The 19,098-nt window shown below is 43.4% G+C and overlaps 1 protein-coding gene across 2 annotated transcripts in view; it reads left to right on the top strand.

Moving 5' to 3' along the window:
- Window positions 1-2,643, top strand: part of TNFRSF19 (TNF receptor superfamily member 19) — a 64,390-nt gene extending 61,747 nt beyond the window's left edge. For both annotated transcript variants that reach the window (XM_035326276.1, XM_035326284.1), the window contains one exon: window positions 252-2,643. The gene's annotated coding sequence lies outside the window, so the exon portion shown is untranslated. The remainder of the gene's footprint in view (window positions 1-251) is intronic.
- Window positions 2,644-19,098: the final 16,455 nt, after the last annotated feature.

The following is a 19,098-nucleotide window of genomic DNA, read 5'->3' as shown; positions in this document are numbered from 1 at the left end:
AGAGAAGGAAGGTCTTTTTAGTACATGTGTATGGATTACAGTCTTGCATAGGGCCATACTGTGTTATTATATTGAAAAATAAATAATAATGTGATAAAATCAGAAAATACTTGTTCAGTCCTCAGGTTTAGGTTTATTTTCACAGTCAGCAGTAAGTATAGCAGTATTTTTTTTAGCATTTATTCAGGTACAGAAGTACATACCGTTTTTTTATTAGCTTATGTAACCACTGTTCTATCAATTTCTTTTAGGAACCAAGCTCTTTCTCACAACACTACAACGGAATGCTTCCCTAATTCTCCTCTGCTGATTGTCATCAAATACAGTCTGGTCTTCAATGACACACGGTTTCAAAATCAGCTGGAAAAAAATGGTGTAATTTCACACATTGTAAGCAAGCAGTTGCAACTGAACCAGAAAAGCTGTAATGTGAAACTTGAAGGAGCATCCTAGGAGAGCCCTGAAAGTGGATTCATGCATGACCTTTTCCATCCTTTTTTTTTTTTTTTTAAAGAATCTTTTATTCCATAAGATTCTCAAAAAGTCTAAGGAGTGAGCTTAAAAGTGTATGTAAATACTGCAAAAAAAAATACAAATAAGTTAGTGTGTTTAGATGGGTATCTTAAAAATGGCTACAGATGTCAGAAGGCCTGGGACAAGACTTTTGCCAGTTATTCTGCTTGCAGATTTGTGCATGCATTTGGATTTTTTTTTGTCTGGTTCTAGTTTTTAACTCAGTTTCCTGCTGTTGAAGGACTTAAACATTTCTATTTATCCAAGGATCATCTATTGATAAACTGAAACTTTTATTATATATTACATCATAGTCAATAAGCTAGTTTGGGAAGTTAAAGACTTTGCATGTTACAATATGTATGACTGAAGTCCCTTCCATCCAATTATTTTGTTTGTGGGAGGGAGCATTGTTTTGTTAAATGTAGCAGATTAGCTTTAAATTAGATTAGGTTAATGAAAGTCAGCCATATAGATAGGGATGTTGTGTTTAATTGGTAGTCCCAGTGCTGGAAGACAGCACTTGTTGTTATAACATGTATCTTTTGGATGTTGAAATATATGTAATCAACTCACATCAAAATGTCAAACTACAGCAGGTGTGTCATCAAAGTATTCGTAAGTGAGACCTATGACTGATTTTTTTTAGTAATGAATTCTTTTCTGCGGCCAAGCTTCATTGTGACATAATTGACTCATTTAGTAGGATTTAGTAGGCCTTCTTTTCTTTTTATTCATGTCACTCTCTCCTTCTCATTGTAGCATTTTGTGTAAATTCAATTTGTCCATACAAAATATAAAAATGAATTTGTAACATTTTTTAAGATACTTCTGAACCAAATCCTCAAAGTTATGTGCATGCCTAGTCAATTATCACCAACTTTCTGCCCTCCTTGTTCCTTAAGATGTTTTTAACTGCAGTTTGTTGTACCACTTCCTATAATACCGTTTGTTCTGCAGCCATTTTTCCCTAAAATAATGTTCACTTCTGTGAGTAATCCCAGTAACCTCCGATGATTCATTACATTCAACAGGCTCAAACCTGTCAGTTGTGACCTCTAGCAATTATTCTTTAAAAATACCCAATGTGCCTTGACAAAAGCAAAGCAATCAGCAAAACAAATGTAATTTTGCAATAAATATTACTCATCTTTCTGCACATTGTTCATATGGCACTGGAAATGATGAAGCAGTAGTCATGTTCCATAATGGAAAAAGGCTTTTGCTTTGAAGCACCCAGTAGAAGATTGAACCTGTACAAGAAATAGCTTGGCCCAGTGTAGGCAGCCAAAATCAGTGAGCTTATTCATGCACGCAGAAATGTTGAATAACAGTTCTCAAATTCAAACCAAAGTGAAGACACTACATAAGGGATTTTTTTAAAGCAGTAGGTACTACCATTTGATCACTGACATAGTAGAATAATATGCAGTTATACAAGGAGAATAATTATACAACTAAAAACTGAAAAGTATATATTCAAATAAGAATAGTTTTGAATAATTTCTTTGGATACTTTTGTACATTTAAGAAGTGTTGAAATATTATTTTTCACTACATTTGCATGAAGAGATGTGTGCTTCTTTGTATATACTTTGTAAATAGAAAAAAAATCCAATGTGCATTTCATTATATGGCAAGATATTTTTAGAACATGTGGAGATTTAACTTTTCATTAATAACAGTTCTTCAAAAAGCTTTGTTCAAAAATGTTGCCAGCATCTGCCACAGTATGTTTCCCATTGGAATTTACACTTTGTACAATTGTTTTTGTCCGGCAACTCTAGATGAAACTACTCATTTCTTCAAATGAGTGACAGATAGCTTGAGAGCAAATTGGGAGGAAAAATGAAGACAGTGCTTTTTAAATATATATGTATATTGTGTATATACTTTTTTCCTTAATTTAACCAAATTGGTCTTTTTTATATTGCCTGTGGCAAGCAGTGTTGTACATGCCAATAGAAAACATACACTACCACCACATTTAGACTGCCCACATATCACATCTAGGGGCTTACAGTGCTGTTTTAATTACTCCTTTAAAGAATGTAAATTAAAACCTTGTATAAATCGTTTTGTAATACTTTTTTTTTTTACTTGTGAATAAACTGTTACATGAATCGGTCATCATTTGTCGATTTCATATTAATAATAGCACTCTATACAAAGTTAGTGGTCAAATCTTTTATTATTTTGAGCAGAACTCCGTATTGTTTTATATAGTTTTTATATAGGTTATGTAGTTTTATATAGTTTTATATAGTTTTTTAGTCTTAGAGTTCCTTACAAAGCCTAACTGAGCTTTCAAAAGACGCTTTTTATGTCTTAACCATTTATAAATGCCTTCATGGAGAAAATATCCTTGGAGATCTCTTGGAGGCATGAGCCAGTCTCTGGCAGGTGAAAATAAGCTGTTCTGAACTGGACATAAGGCACGTACTTTAACAAGTGTAATTAACATACAGAGCAGTTAGTGATGGGTAGGATGAATTCTGTACCGTGTTTCTTAAGATTCATGTTAGCTTCAGCAAAAGTTACAGGTTTGATGTGGAAAGCTGAGGGTGAATGTCTACAAAAGGGTAAGCCATGCTGAGACCTATAGCTAAGCCGAGCAAGACAGGCGCTTCGGCTGTATATAAACACAAAGATGTCATACAAATACTGACTGTAACATGTCTGAAAAAACATAGATTTTCACTCATCCTTTTCCTATACAAGGCTGATCAGTGACTTCAACAAATCGGTCTGACCATGTAACGTGCAACAGCAGAGACAAGGAAATTGTCTTTGCAGAGCACGATAAATTGATAAAATCTGTAAGCAGTACGTCAGTGGAAATGGCTTAAGCTAATGTGCGCTGAATAAAGGATCCACACAGTTCTGGGATTGCCTGAGCTACTTCCATTATTTATTCACTTGGCTATTTTAGGATGATAAAAGTTTTTAGCATGATAAAAGTTCTCCAGGTAGCAGAATGAAGATCACAGACGTAGCTGGCAAGCGTTGATAAGATAATATTAAAAACAACATCAACAATGGGTAACTGGAAAGTTAAGTCACAGCAAGAGGGTCTGCCAGATCCCAAGCAGCCAAGCACCCTGCACCAATAGACACACAAGCAGTGAAATCAGGTCTTGTACACACTGGAAGAAAGCACATCAAAAAGCAGATCAGTATTTCAGCCGGGGAGGTTGACTTAATGGAGGGGATAAGATAACTGAAAAGTCCCATGAAGCTTGCAGGTCTGCACGAAGCAGCATGAGGTGTGTTGTGTTAGTGCTCCTGTACCCCTCTGTACTGATGAAGGCAGCTCCGTGACTCCCAGCACGGCCAGGATCACAGTGGCATCTCCCTGCCAAATATAAAAATGAAATAAAGAAGAAAATCAAGAGAAACAGGGATTGAAGCAGGTGTTTATGTTATTTGGAAGCAAACTACAAAACAAACTGTGTGTGTTCTTAAGACTATCACACACATTTGATTATATCAGATATAACACAAATGTCATCAGCAAGGCTACACTATTTTAATCCACCCTACCAAAATAAAAAATAAATAAAAATTTTCCTGCTTGCATTGCTTTCTAGTGCAGCGACGTTTCCTGCCCTTTCTGCAAGGTAGACCAAGCCCTTAATCCAATACTCGCATGAGTTTAGATCGCATGGCTTTCCCCTTTGTTGTGGGCTCTTTGAGGGCCTTCGGTTTGCATTCCTGTGAAGTCCCTCCAAGCAACAACCTTCATGCGTTTAATTAATCCTCTCGCTGACTGTGGCGGTGGAGGTTTAGCTCGCTACCTGCAGCACATTCCACTTCAGACACTGCTGCTTTGTTTCGGCCGTACAAAAACGAAAAGCACTGAAGCGAGCGTGCACTGTTCCCGGAGCCACAGAGCGGGCTGAGGTTGCGTACTGCACAGCCACACAATGCCCACTCTGTGCTGGCAGGGTGCAACTTCATCCATATTTAGTTTTGGCGTGAGCGCTGGTAAAACCCACTTGCTCCCCACATGGCAAATGAGCCCTTTCGATTAAGTCCGATAAGGCAGTGCTTTCAGTAGGGTGAAGTAATGGTGGGTGGATGTGGCGCGAGCCTGCTGCCTTCCACAAGAGCAGCGAATGACGGGATTAGTGGAAATGGTTCCTAATAATATGCTGATGGGGGTGGCTGGTGGGGGCACACTGTGGCTCCTAGCTGGTGACACCACTTGAATGCAGGTGAAATTGAGGAAGATTTAGGTTTTCCCGTCATCTGATTTTATAAATCCTTCCTTATCTCAGTTGTCTATTGTTGGTTGGTATGACAAAGGGGAGTTTGGCTTGTTCAAGAGGTTATAAATGAGATTGTTCTAAAGCACGGGTGGAGAAACACAAAATAATTCAGCTTGCAGGAAGTTTTTTCTCCAAGCCTCAGTCTTTGTGAAGATTTCTGTTGCTCCTGCCCAGTTCCCAGTTTCGGTGTGTGGATGGACAACTCAGCTGCTAGTCAGCATGCAAAAATTGTCATTGTAGGCTCAACATATCAACGTCTGTTCTGTAATCAACAGTTTAAGGGACAGCACTGAGTGAACGCCTGGAAAAAATGAAACCGCTATAATTCAAGAAATCACGTTGATTTGCCCAAGATATGTACCAGACAGTTCACTGGAACATAATGGTAAATGTATAAATACAGAATATCCATGTGTTCATAAGCATATATTCTACAGTAGAATAAAATAATAACCGAATTAAAAAGAAAAAAAAAGTATTGCATATGGTCTGAGGTAGGGCATTGTCCCTGCCTGTTTGTAATTTCATTCCTAAACCCTTAAACATGCGGAAATTTCAGAACACTGAAACTATGGTTCAAATGAGACTTTTATGTTATAAAGCATTTATTCTGGATATGGCAGGGGTTACAAAATGTACTGAAAACTTATTGAAAAATAGTAAAGGCTTTATTTCATTTTTGTTAAATGTCTTGTAGTCCAGAAATCCAAGTGCCCTTGACACCTCAGGGAACAATACAGGAGTCTTAGTTAAAAAAGAAATGACTGCAAACAACACCCCAGAATATCCAGGACGTGCAGCCAGTACTCCATGGCTCCTTTCCAGATCTGCAATTTTGTGCTCTTCTATAGGAACATACCATAATATTCACTGAGTAAATGCACATTTCTCCACCAGGGTCAGTGGCATCTGGAGGCCCTGGCTGGTCCCCTCTGTAGGAACTGTCCGTGATGGGGCACACAGCCCAGGCAAGGCTGATGAGCACCAGACCACCTCCAGTGAAGGTGGAAATGTGTAGGTCTGCATTTACCAAGTGACCTAACAGCCGTGTCTACACACACACAAAGGCTCCTGGCCATCGTTTTCACTACGTCTCCATTGACAATTGGAATTTAAAAGCCAAAGTAAAGGCTGAGTCCACAGCTACCTTTTCTCTAACTTCACGTTTACTTAAACTTGCACGAACTGTGCACCTGCCCAGTGCAAGTTTGTATTTGCAGGAGGGCATTGAATTAGCAGAATAACCACATTTACTGAATCATTTCAGCGCTTACATTGCAGATGTCCTTTTTTGTATACTTACGCTGACTCTTGCTACACATGGTAGCAGAGTTTAACCTGAGGAAATCCATTTATCTCTTGGGCAATTTGGTTCACTCTGTTCCAAAGGGAAAAGAACATTTTTTGCCAATGTGATGCCATTTAATATTGGTAGACCCAACAGCAGTGGGCCCTTTGTCCTTGATACCTCACAGATTCAGCTTCACTAAACTCATTCCTAAGGATGTCCAACAATAAAAGTTAAGGGGACCCCACAACTGTGCAAGGGGGAGAAGAGCTTTCTGACTGAGATGTCAAAATAGACCTATAATGCTCTACCAAATAACACCTGCAATATGTTTTGTCAAAATTCATCACCTTTTTTTAAACTTTGAGACTACAAATTAAAATTAATAATAATAATCCTTGCTTGAAAAAAAAATGTTTGTGTGATGACAAAATGCTGTGGAATCACATAAGAGCATCTCCTCCATGAGGATTTGTGCAGCTACCCTCTGTGTTAAAGCCTCAATAAATTGAAACCCTCTATATTAATTTAAGATCCATCTTTAGCTATATTTTAAACTTCATTTTACTATTATTATTATTATTACTTGAAGAGGACTAACCCATTCATGTGGATGAGAACTCCCCATAATTATTTTCATGCACTGATCTTTAGCTAGCAGGACAGACAGACTCAGGCAGACCAAACTTTATGCCTTTCAGATGATAAAATACCTATTGTCTTCATAGGATAAAAAGAAGCAAGCCTGTGGGTTCAGCTCATCCTTGTTATTTCAAACAGCCTATGGGACCTGCAGGGAAGAGCTTAAGAATGCCATAAATTACATATCCTGTGGCTTTCAACAACAAATAGATAGCGTTTGAGTTTACTCAAGGCGTTGGCAAGAGCTGTATGAGAGATTCCTGAAAATATCTGTCCGCCAGATGATGCTTCCTAATGCACACAATGCCATCGAGGAGGTCTTGCTGCAGTTAAAACAGATTTCTTTTCCTAGAGAAGAAGCCTTTTCATTTCCTTTCTGTTACACCCTGCTACATCCGTCCCTCACTGCCAGGCTCCCAGCTGTGCAGAGATCAGCTGTAAAGGAGCGTGGAAGCCTAAATACCCCTCAGGATGCAACATTGCACCTTCTGCAGGTGTATCAGTGTTGTAATTGAAAGCTAGAAGCCAAAAGAAATAAATATCATCTGTTAGTTGGAAAAAATAAATAAGATTTAGGGCTCTGCTTGCTGTTTGCTTACTCACTTTGCCTGTAGTTTAGGGCCTTCAGCTGCTGCGGCTCTGAGGATGCACCTGCAATTCCTACCTGGTCTTAGGGAGCAGAAGTTACCTTTCCATCTCGCCTTGTTGTAACTTATCTGCAAGAGCTGAAGGAGGTGTAAATGCCAGGCAATCTCTGTTCTTTCCCCAGTTACCTCATTTTGGAGGGGGAGGGGGACAACAAAAAAGGATTATCTATCTCTATTCAAATTTTGTTTGTTACATTACTCACAAGCTGCCCATAGTGAGACTCCAATTTTATTTTCTCCTGGAAGAGAACTGGGGTCAGCCTAACGCTGCCCAGAAGACAGCCGGGACTCAGATGCCGACTGGTACTGCTACCAGCATCTCTCTCCAATGCCAAGGAATCAGGCCAGAAATACCAAAACATCCCCAGCCTAAACCAGCAACCCATTCTGAAAATAAATAAATAAATAAATAAATAAAATCTGTCCTTGTGTCACGGTTTATGGGTAGTTCAAAAACAAACAAACAAACAAAACAAAAAAAAAAAAGGCAGCTGGAGACAGGAGAAAATAACTGCAACGATTCACACTGCAGAGACACTCAGCAAAGCTCGCACTTGGGCGTTAAGGTTTTGCCAGATAACTTCAGGCTGCTCGGGGGGATGTGCAGGAAGGAAAACCCTCCGATTGCTGCAGTTCTGCCCCTGGTGTATACCTGCTGTTGTAAGCATGGAAATTCAATTTTGTGAAGCAGGCACACGCAGCACTGACCCCTTCCTTGTTCCTGACACACCTGGGTTTGTCCTTACACCCCCCTCCTCTTCCTTTATGGCTCTTCCCCTCCTCCTTTATGGCTCTTCCCCATCATTCTGCTTTATTCATTTCCCTGTCACTGCTTTGTTTTTCTGGCAGTGCTTTGTCTTCTTTTTCCCAGGTGGGTTTCCCATTCTCCTGCCTCCCCCAGCTGGTCCCCTCGCCTGTCACCACCTGAAAGCAGAATGATGGGTTTAAATCATGGGGGTTTCATCAGTCTGGGAGATGGAACACGGAGCGCACAACTCTCTCTAAGGCTTGGTTCCCATGTAGAACCAAAGGAAATAAAAGAAGGAAACCGAAGGAGATAAAGGTGCCCAGCTGCGGTGCTGGCTCCCTGTGGGGTGCTCTGGGAAAAGCAGTCAGCGTGAATGCAAAACCGACCTGCCACGAGTCCGGCCTGGTGGGTTCCTGCTGCCCACAGCAAAAATGAATCTACCAGTTGAGTGCTTAACATGGCGATTTTTAAGCACTGGCCATGACTGGGCTTTTTGGTGCAAGAGCCCTCTGTAAGAACTAGAGGTGGGGAATTTGTCACAGCAGATGATAAGAAAACGCCAACCACATGAGTACAAAACAATTGCTTGTATTTTGCTTACCTAAAGTGCTCCAGAAACTTCTGTCAATTGCAGCAAGGAAGGACATTAGGGAGTTACGATGGAAACAAAAACCTGCCTTCCTTTTTTTGTCCAGAGCTGTCACTTTCTCTTCCCTGAGATAATCACACCACAAAATATTACAGCAAAATGAATGATTGTTGGCATCAGATCTATTTTGTACTCTCCTGACACAACATTCAGCTTCACACACGGAGTGGGTGAGCCAAGTGGCTGCATCCACCCATGGCTGGGACAGGGCCATGATCCTCCCTGTGTGCTTCGATCCTGTGTGGCGAGCACAGCCGCGCTACCGTGGTGCCCCGCTGCCTTTTTTCTCTTTGCAAACTGTTCCTCTGTGTTTGCTCAAAGCCTTACAAGGGGTGAATGGGGCTCATGCAGGAAGCATTCTGTGGTGCAGTGTGCTGCTGTGTGATGACATTTGGCTGTAAACAAGCGTTTGCGCTTTGGCGCGTTTGGCTCTGGCTCTTTATTAGGTGATGGAGTGGGAAACTGCAAAGCAGTTTCAGTGAGCGAGCCCTTTTGTTAGCACTGCTCCTCCACTTCCAGCAGCTGAAGGATGTACTCCTGGGTGCAATTAATTTGCAGCCTGTGAAAACCCAGATTCAGATAGGGCTAGAAACATTGCTGTCACCATCTCCAAGCTCTTGCAATGCCATCCTGTGTTAGCAGAGTCGCTTCCTCAGGCTTGGGGTCACTGCTCACGACAACCCAGCTGGCAGCTCTGAGGGCAGTGAGGTCTCTGTCATGCCCAAGGAAGCAGCCAGGGCTGGAAGAGTAATGCCAGAGCTGCAGGAGTTGGCTGGTGGCAAAGCTGCAGCGAGAGCAAGTGTGGGTATCAGAGTTGGTGTAGTTGTGTAAGCCCAGAAGAACATACAAATTACACAGGCTTAGCCTCACCCGTGAATTTGGCCCCACACCTGGAAGCCAATTTGCCACCTGTGTGCTTGAAGTAGTGCTGCAAAACCAAAGAGTTAGAGATTCCTTGCTCTAGCAAGCAGCCTGTGTTAGGCAGCACGACTGCAATAGGGTGGCTACGAGAGCAGGTCAGGAGCTGGGCCTGGTTTGGCTAGAGCCACCTGCAGGACTTCCCTGGGGACCTGACATTCCCTTTTTCAAGTTTATATAAATATATATATATATATGCACCTATATATATGTATATTTGTGGGCATTGGGATTGCTAATTGGCTGGACAGCAGACACTTTTCTAACTAACAAAGGTGTCATCACAAGTTGAGGAAGAGCACATTCTCCAGTTAAAATATGCTGAGCCGTGAAATGATACTGCTCTGCTAGCACCTTGACCTTCCCTTCACAGAGAGGGACAGCCTGTGGCCTCACTGACCACAGCACAGCTCCGGGGTGTTCTAACAGCACAGCAATCCCCTGCACCCAGTGCATTTTATCTTCCTTTTTAATGCCACCTGTGGCTTTTCTACAGGTGGACCTGAAATTTCAGCTCTGGGCTAATGAAAGTGCATGGGGGAGGACTGAGTCAAGCACAGCAGCCCTCTCCCACGTGAAATGAAACTCCACTGATTGTCTGATATCACTGGCACTAACAGGGTCATGGCAGGGCTGTGGCTGGTAGGGCCCCTGGAGGCCCCTGGTGCCACCCCTGCCCAAGCAGGGACACCCAGAGCAGGCTGCCCAGGACCACGTCCAGGCGGCTTTTGGAGATCCCCAAGGAGGAGACCCCACAGCCTCTCTGGGCAGCCTGTGCCAGGGCTCCGTCACCCGCCCAGCACACTGAACACCGGTGCTTTTTGCCTGGGAAGACAACAGCTGTACACCAGCCCAAACACTCCCCAGGAGCTGCTGCTCCGCGCTGGGAGGCTAGCAGGATATCCGTAACGATAATGTAGAGAACTGCACAAAGATAGCTAAAGAAGGGAAGAGTGAAACCTACATTGTGTCAGATAGGCATGTATGGGGACAGTGAGAGCAGGCACCCATTTTACAGGTCTGCCTGAAAGCAATTCTTAAGTGTTTAACAGCAATCCCTTGAACAAGTGGCACAGCTCCAAAGCTGTGGACTCTTGGGGGGTCCAGGAAAGAGAAACTTGGGCAACGTGCTCCAGGTGGTTCTGCTCGAGCTGGGGGTTGGAGCAGGTGGCCTGCAGAGGTCCCTGCCCACCTCAGCCACCCTGTGATGCTGTGAAACTTGCATCAGCCACCTCTCTTCCTTGCCTACATTGCCACTATAGAAACGCTCATACTAGACATGTTCCTCCTGAGCTGCTCTGTGCCTTGTCCGATAGTTTGGATGTGTCCCATTACCAGCCTGTTCTGGGGTGGTCAATGCCTGGACACGGGGCCACCGCACACGCCTGTGCTGCAGCCAGCTGAGCTGCTCACGCAGGGCGCACCTGCAAACTCTGTCTGTGGCTGCTTATTCTTTGTGCCCTTTTCTATATTTAGGAGATCATCGTGTACACAACAAGCAACCAAAGCAAGGGAAGAGCAAGCCAACAGCAACACGAGTCTTGAGTTCAGGAATCCCTCGGGACTGCTGACAAGTCACAGAGAGGAGCTGTGGGAGCAGTTAAATGATGAGGGTGCGATGGCAGCTGTATCAGCAATGATTTTGTCCCTTGGAGTAAATGCTTATACCTTGACTTCTAAAGGCCTATTCAATTTGGAGTCAGACTCAGTGATCCTTGTGGGTCCCTTCCAGCTCTTTTCAAGTCCCACTCGAAGCAGAAGGACTCAGCCATTAGCAGCTCTTTATGCTCCCTAGTCACTCGAGATCTCCTAAATTTAACAGGAGTTAGGAGGGATCTCCTCTTGAGGTACATACCAAAATAAAGAATTACCCCTGAAAAATAAACCTGGAGTCAGGTAAGACCCCACCCTCCTGCCCCCCCAGCTCAGTTATGCCCCTTCTCTGGCAGCCTGTTGGGTATTGTGGCTCCATCACAGTGTGGACACCTGAACGTGGCATCTCCTCCAGCTTGGAGCACACAGGATTCCTGCTGCCAAACCCAACAGCTCCTCGCCCAAAGCCTGTCAGGGACAAACCTCACCAGTCCCAGGGACCTCTGGGTGCCACAGGGAGGGTGAAACAGGAGACCTGGGGAGTCCTGCCATGGGGATCAGGGAGCTCCCGGCCTGGAACAGGCACAATAGAAACATTAAAAGAGCCTCGAAGCAAGAGATGAAGCTCACAGCTGCAGTGCTGGGTCCTGGGGAGCTCTGTGAAGGGCTGCCATGTATGGGCACATGAGGTTTGCAGGTGAATGGGATTTCTGTCCCTGCCTCGGTGAGGGCATCTGACCCTGCTCCAGGTAGACATGGAGCAACTCAGTCACTGCAGTGCCACTGAGCTACCCTTTTTGTAACTTCTTGTGGGCTTTGGCTGCAGTAGGATAGCTGCAGAAGATGTTAGATGCCAATGAAGAACAGATTGCTCATTTTTACCAAGTGGTTATTCAAGTCTAATTGTTATAAAGTCTCATATTTTAATGAAGTACAAAGACTTACACTAGCGTACCTTTTGCATTACCCAGATGGAAACAATTCCACTGAGGTCCACCCATCCTCACAGGATTTGGCTGCAAATGCTTCTACGCACTTACAAACATTATGCAACAATTCAGCCACTGAAATGAAATTCTAACACACATCATCCCACACACAGTCTCCAAAGGCAGACTGCATCTTGCTCTTCCAAGCAGAGACATTAACACAAATCAAATATTTGCCATATAACAGCACTATCTTCACTAACACTTCACTAACAGCAGTATCTTCACAATCAAATATCAATACCAGATCCTTGCTGTTAAAATCCAAAGTTTTTCTACAATGGGCAAACAGGACTCCCTGAAGTCCCATGATGACACCCGAGACGCCAGCCTTCTGTGCTCTGGGGTACTTTTGACCTGAATTTTGACTGGCGTTTCTGAAAGTCAGATTGCAAACAAAAACTTCTTTGATATTCTGCAGATTGTTTGTTTAACATTTTTAATAGCACTCACAGCATCAGAGCAGCACTAACGAAGAGAGAGGTTACAGACTCGCCTCTCCTTGTGTCGATATTTGCACAAATAGCAATGCATAGCAGGGTGCAGTATTTATGGCAGAGGTAGGCAAAAAGCAAATACAAGGTGGGGGGATGAGCTGCCCTGGGAGCTGGGTTTCACCTCACCCAGCCTCAGCCTTGTCAGTGGGGCTGGGGAGCGGGACCATGCAATGCTGAACCCAACCCAAAGCTCCTGTCGGGTGCTGCCATCGGTCACCCAGCCACCAGCCTGCAAAAATCCACACTCTTCCCCTAACCATGTATTGAAAGGGGTGACAGAAATGTGCTGGCCAAGCAGAAACTATGTGCATGGGGAATGGTGGTGCTGGTGGCTTATACGTGGGATTCCTCTTCAGGGCAACTCAGCCTAAATAGGCTGAGCTTACCTGGAGGATTTCCTGCAAGCTGGGTATTCCTGGGCAGGGAGGACTCAGATCATTTTCTGAGTGGATTCTGAAAAGAAAACAAATAAAATATATTCAGAGGTAATTTAGAAGATTAACAAAATCCAGGTTTCGGGTCAGTGGAAGTAGCAACAGCTTAAAAGCATGATTTGGCACGAGGAGGCCTTTTCTGTGACACACAGGCAGAAAGGCAAAGCTTCTCACCTGCCTCATCATTCACCCCGACATTTAGAGGGAGATGAAACAAAATCCTGGGATGTCAGCCATACCGCCAGCTCTGCCCTCACACGCCTCCTGCTCTCACGTGCGCGCTGCCACCGCTGCCCATGATGGAGGAAAGCCGGCCCAGCTGGTCGCGCCTCCAGCGAAGCCTCCTGAGAAGTCACAGCAGGGCCACACTGACTGCGGTCACTCAACACCTCACCATAGTACAAGGGTCACAGAATCACAGAACTGTAGGGGTTGGAAGGGACCTCAGCGATCATTGGGTCCAACGCCCCTGCCAAAGCAGGTTCCCTAAGAGCTGAAGAAATGTAGACGTGTGGTGTGTCAGTAGGCCAAGAGCACTGATGGACCATCCTCCATGAAGGGCTGGGGCACCAGAGGGTCCTCGCCTGCCCCCAGGCACTCAGAGCACAGCCTTCCCCAGCCCTGACTTTGTGAGGATGTCTCCATCTCCATATCACCTGTCTCCAGAGGCCCATCAGCTCCTTTGTGACTTTCAGCTCTTTGATAGAATGGATTCAAAAATTAGTGGTGAAACAGGGACAGCGTAGGTTCGAGCATGGCTGTATGTCCCATTGCCGCTGCAAACCAGCCTAAAAACCAAGGTGAACAATGAAAAAGTAAGAGCAAAGCTCAAAGGTCCTGTTTATTTAAGCAAGTCCTACACATTTCTGGGCTGGTTACACAGAAACAACCTGTTATCTAGGATGTGGTGACTGGAATTTGAAATGCTTTCAGTCGGCATAAAGGGTCCCGATAAAGAGAGAAAAAACTATGATAAGAGCTGAGCTTTTACAGCCTCACAGCATCACAGGGTGGCCGAGGCTGGCAGGGACCCCTGGAGGCTCCTGGTGCCACCCCTGCCCAAGCAGGGACACCCAGAGCAGGCTGCCCAGGGCCACCGCTTCAGTTGGGATAGGCAGAAAGAAACCGAAATGTATCTTTTTTTTTATCTTTTTTTTTCTTTTTTTTTTTTTTTTTTTTGAGGCTTGAGGTGCAAGACAGGATGAGAAATAAATATGAAGCAGAGCAAGAAGAAAAAAAAAAAAAAAAACTGAATAAACCAAGCAAGACATGGGCTTTGGAGCAGCTGGACAGGTGCTTCTGACAGACACAGGGAGAGACTTGGGAAATGTAACAGCTTACTGATGAAATAAGGAATTGTTCAAGAGGTTCAATGTCAAACTAGCCATTTCCCTGAAGACAGCCAACACTTTTTTTTTTCACATATATCCGAGATAGTCAGAAACCAAAGGAAAAAAACAAAAAGCGGATTTTGTTGGAAAACAGAGATTATAAACCAAACAAAGTACTTAAACCACCTTGTCTTGGGAATTTGGCTTAAAAAGCTGATTGAATCAGAGATAACTAATTTGATTAAGTAGAACAAGTTATCTAAATCCCTGTTTAGGGATAACCCTGCCAGCAAGCCAGCACTTTGTTCAGCGGATGGCCTGCAGTGTTAAAGGGTTTCAGCAAGAGCCGTGCCTGCAGACACACAGCACCTCGCACTGCACTTAGGATGGGCTCAGAGGGCTGGCGGCAGACCAAGACAAGACAAAATAGGGGAAAATAAGAAGAGAAATTTCCAGGATGGTGAGGGAACAGGTCTGATAGAATATCTCCACCGTTAAAGATACCTTTTTCATATTGTTCTATTTTTCTCCCTGTTCCTGACAGCCAAATTACCAATCCTAACAGTACTGCCTCTTTCTTGAACTGTTCAATTACGTCTCCAGTTCTTACAAACTTTAAAAGGTGACAAGCTCTTCCTTTTTTAACCCCACAGCGACCATGCACACTATTTGTGCAGCTGTTAAGAGGCAGTGAACTGTGATTTAAACCCATTTGTAATGAACGGGATTTACCAGGCTAGTATGAATCACTTTGATAAGACACATAACTGGTTTGTAGAAGTTTTAGTTTCTTAAAAAAAGTTGCTGTATCACTTGTGTTCTCTAGAGCCTTCTTATAAAATGACATTGTTACAACTGTATTCTTCTGGAAAGAAAATGTAGACAACTGAGGCACATCTGTATGTAAAGAAAGGCACTTTAAGACATTCAAGTCAGCTTTACTGCCTTTCTCATTTCCAAAATCCATGAGAAGAATGAGATCATTTCTGGATCCTACAGCTCAGCTCCTGGGAGCAAGGACAGATTTCAAATAACCTTGGGAGAAAATGCTCGACAGGCATGAACACTGCAAGTCTTTTATAACTTCATTGGAGCTTTGGGAATTTATCCTGGAAGAAGACTTGGCTTGTACTGAAAAGGGGAATGTGAGGCTGGGGGGTTTCACCTTCAGGTTTGGGCAACCTGGTCTGGTGGGAGGTGTCCCTGCCCATGGCAGGGGGTTGGAACTGCGTGAGCTTTAAGGTCCCTTCCAACCCAACCCATTCTGTGATTCTATGAATCAGAAGGAAGAAACCTGGGGCTGCACTATGTGACACCAATAACTCGTTCTGAGTTTACGAACATTTGTTCTTTTGTACAAATTTTGAACACTGGCAGTAGACTGCAATTGAGCTTTCGGTAAGTACTTCAGAAGGGCGCTGTTAACAAACAGACTTTATTTCTAAACACTGCCCCGATAACCTTCCTAAAACCCAGGATGTGCTGAAGATTAATGAAAACCACCTTCTGCAACTATTTTAATAGTGTTACATGAAAAAGTGTATTAATGTACAAACTCACTCATATGACAGGCAGGAAAAGCAAATGATGGTGATATTTGACTACTGAAAAAAATGGTACCTTCAAGAAAACAACCCAAAACCACAACAGCAAGTTTGGTGCTTCTAGGTGTTTTGAATTTAAAATAGGATTCCTGACACTCGCATTTTAGCGGACTATGCTCTGGACCCTTTCCATGCCACCAGTCTGGAAGGAAGCGGGATGGCCAGCTCCAGCCATCTGCAAACTGCCCCGCAGCCCACTGCGTGGCTGGGGGGGGACACCCCACCAACTTTCCCCTGTGTTTACAAAATCGTGCACCAGCAGAGCACCAACCAGTTACTCTGTCAGATCCTTATCGCCGCTTTGCTTCTGGTTTAAGTATTTTGTCTTTTAACAGATTTTTTCGGATGCTTCCTCCGAGCAACAAGCCGTGAGGATTTCCTACCAGCTCCTTTTCCAGAGCCATCTGGGGAAGAGCAGCCGCAGCAGGCTTGAAAGATAAACAAATCTCAGCTGGGGAAGATCAGAGGGGCCGCCCAGCCGTTCTGCCGGGGCTGATTTATACGGCCTTATCTTTTATCTTCTTCCCCCCCTCCCCGAGCAGGCTAGCTGTTCTCCCACGGTGCTTCTCCCCGGGAAACCCGCGCGCTTGCTTTCTGTAATCGTTTGCTTTCAGCTCTCGAGTTGTCTTCTGATTTTAATGTAATCGTCCTCTTTCGGCAGGCAGCAAATTTGCCAGGGTAAGGTACTCACTTGAACTTGTTCCCAACACCATGTAAATAAATCCCTGGCTCTGAGAAAAGAAAATCTCCAGTACTTTGCCCAGAAGCTCTCCGAAACGCCAGATGCTCAGAGCCTCCCACCTACGGAGCAGTGAAGGAAGCGCTTCGGCTCACACCACTTTTCCATCCCTCATCGACCCTTTCCTAGCCACGAATCCATGAGCAGGACAGGGACATGGCAACTGGGGACCTGCCACCCTCGTGGCACAGCTTCCCTCCACAAACACTCCATCCAGAGCCCTGAAGGCTGGGAAGACGACTGCCCACTTCAGTAACTAAGGCTTTGGGGCTTCTGTGAATGCATCTAAACTGGGGCATATTTTTGAGCAAAATTGTCCATTTTTGATGGACGTTTCTCATGGTGATCAGCCAACCCCAGCACAGTCCTTCAGGTGTGCAGCAGTGCTCAGGTATCCCTGCTGTCAAAAAGTAAACTAAAAATTGGGGGTAAATGCTTCCAAATTCAACTTTCAGCTATTGGATCAATAGACACTTGTTTGCCAGACTGATGTTCAGATTCAGATTTCTGCTTCTGTAACATGATCTAGGTATTTTAATCTTCTGATAATCTGATATGCATCCTTTCTGAGCCACCAACATTGCTGTTACAAGGACCCACGCTCATCATTTCCACCTTAGTATCATGTACAATACTAAGATCCATTATTTTGATAATATATTCATTTTTATTTTTTGTACGCTGATTTATGCTTGTATAAGTTGCTATTCAACATCTTTAGAATTAGGAAGCATTTTATCAACAGACAGTAGGAATTCTTCCATCTGGCTTTTCAATGAAGACAAAGCAGAAATATTTTGAACACCTCTGCCTTTATTGTTAGTGACAGCGCTGTCATTCCCATTATAGACTTACTGCTTTGTAAATACATGCAGGGAGAAAAACCTCTTTTAGTCTCCCTAAATCTGTATCACAGAGGTTATTTTGCTTCTGTATCAACTGCTTTTCATGCCTGGTTTCTAATCTATAGGGCAATTCTTCCTTGCCCTATCTCCAGTCTCTTCCCTGCCTTCTCTACTTGGCTGCTCTCCTCTGCTCCTCTCATTTTGCTGGTAAGGCATCGAGAGAATTCCACGCTGCACCGTGTTTACTCCACCAGAAAGCAATTATTAAGCAAGATTTCAGTCTACTTTAGGTGAATCGGAAAAACAATCACATCAAACATGGAGGGGAAAAAAAATAAAAGCATAACTGACACCTCAGACTATCAAATGTAATCCATGTGTGTTTTTCCGGTATGTCTTAATTGCATGTTATTATCTCAGAATTGCATAAGGGTATAATTTCCTCCAAAGATGTTCACTACTTATTTTCTATAACAGCTAAAATCCAAAACATAGCACAATTTCAGATTAAAAGCATGACACTGAGCTGCAGGATTCTAAAAGCCACTTTTGGACAGCCAGATCAGCAGCCCCAGTGGGAAAGTGAGGAATGCTGGAAAAGGATTACAGTGGTTTTTACATTTAAGAGGAGTTACACTGCTGGTCACAAGAGAGATCTCACATTACTGAAAGTACACATATTTGCTGAAAAATAGAAGTCTCTCAGAAAGAAAAAAAAAAAAAAAGGAAAAAGCATCAGACATTTGAACAGCTGGAAGTGTTTTTAGAAACTACAAAAAAAGGAGAAAAAAAATCATTTAGAAAAACATTTCCCTTTCTGTAGTAAGCATCATAGTGGTGATATAATGTGTTCTCAAGAGGCTTAATCACATCTACTGTTCAATCCTCAAAGGTTATTTCATAAAACAAAAATTAGTGGAGTCAACAGAGTTTCTTCACACACATGCACACAAAATGAAGCTGTCATTCTGAGTTATATTTATTTTCCTACCAGATCCCACCTTCGTCAAATGTCCCAAGAGCTATGAATCTGTGACAACACGATAAAATCCACTTCGCTCTGGCAAAAGACAAAGTTTTCTTCATTTCTTTGTCTCTATCTGATTTTAGTATTAGGAAGATGTTGTCTGATGCACTCTGACAAAAACTTGAAAGGAATGTTGTTTACAGAAGGATCAAATGAGACAGTGAATTAAGGAAGTAACAGAGGCCACAGGCATAAACCAATGACTACCATATATATTTTGATACGGTATGTAAACTCTAGAACCAACATCGCTTCAATTTCTTTCGAATTAAAACCCACAGGCAATCTCTTAATTTTAAATGCTCTACTTATTCCGCCAATTATGATGCATTATTTTCTTTACAGTAATGCTCCAAGGCTCAC

Source organism: Oxyura jamaicensis, chromosome 1, assembly GCF_011077185.1.
Source record: "Oxyura jamaicensis isolate SHBP4307 breed ruddy duck chromosome 1, BPBGC_Ojam_1.0, whole genome shotgun sequence".
NCBI lineage: Eukaryota > Metazoa > Chordata > Aves > Anseriformes > Anatidae > Oxyura > Oxyura jamaicensis.
This window is presented reverse-complemented; position numbering and strand designations above follow the sequence as displayed.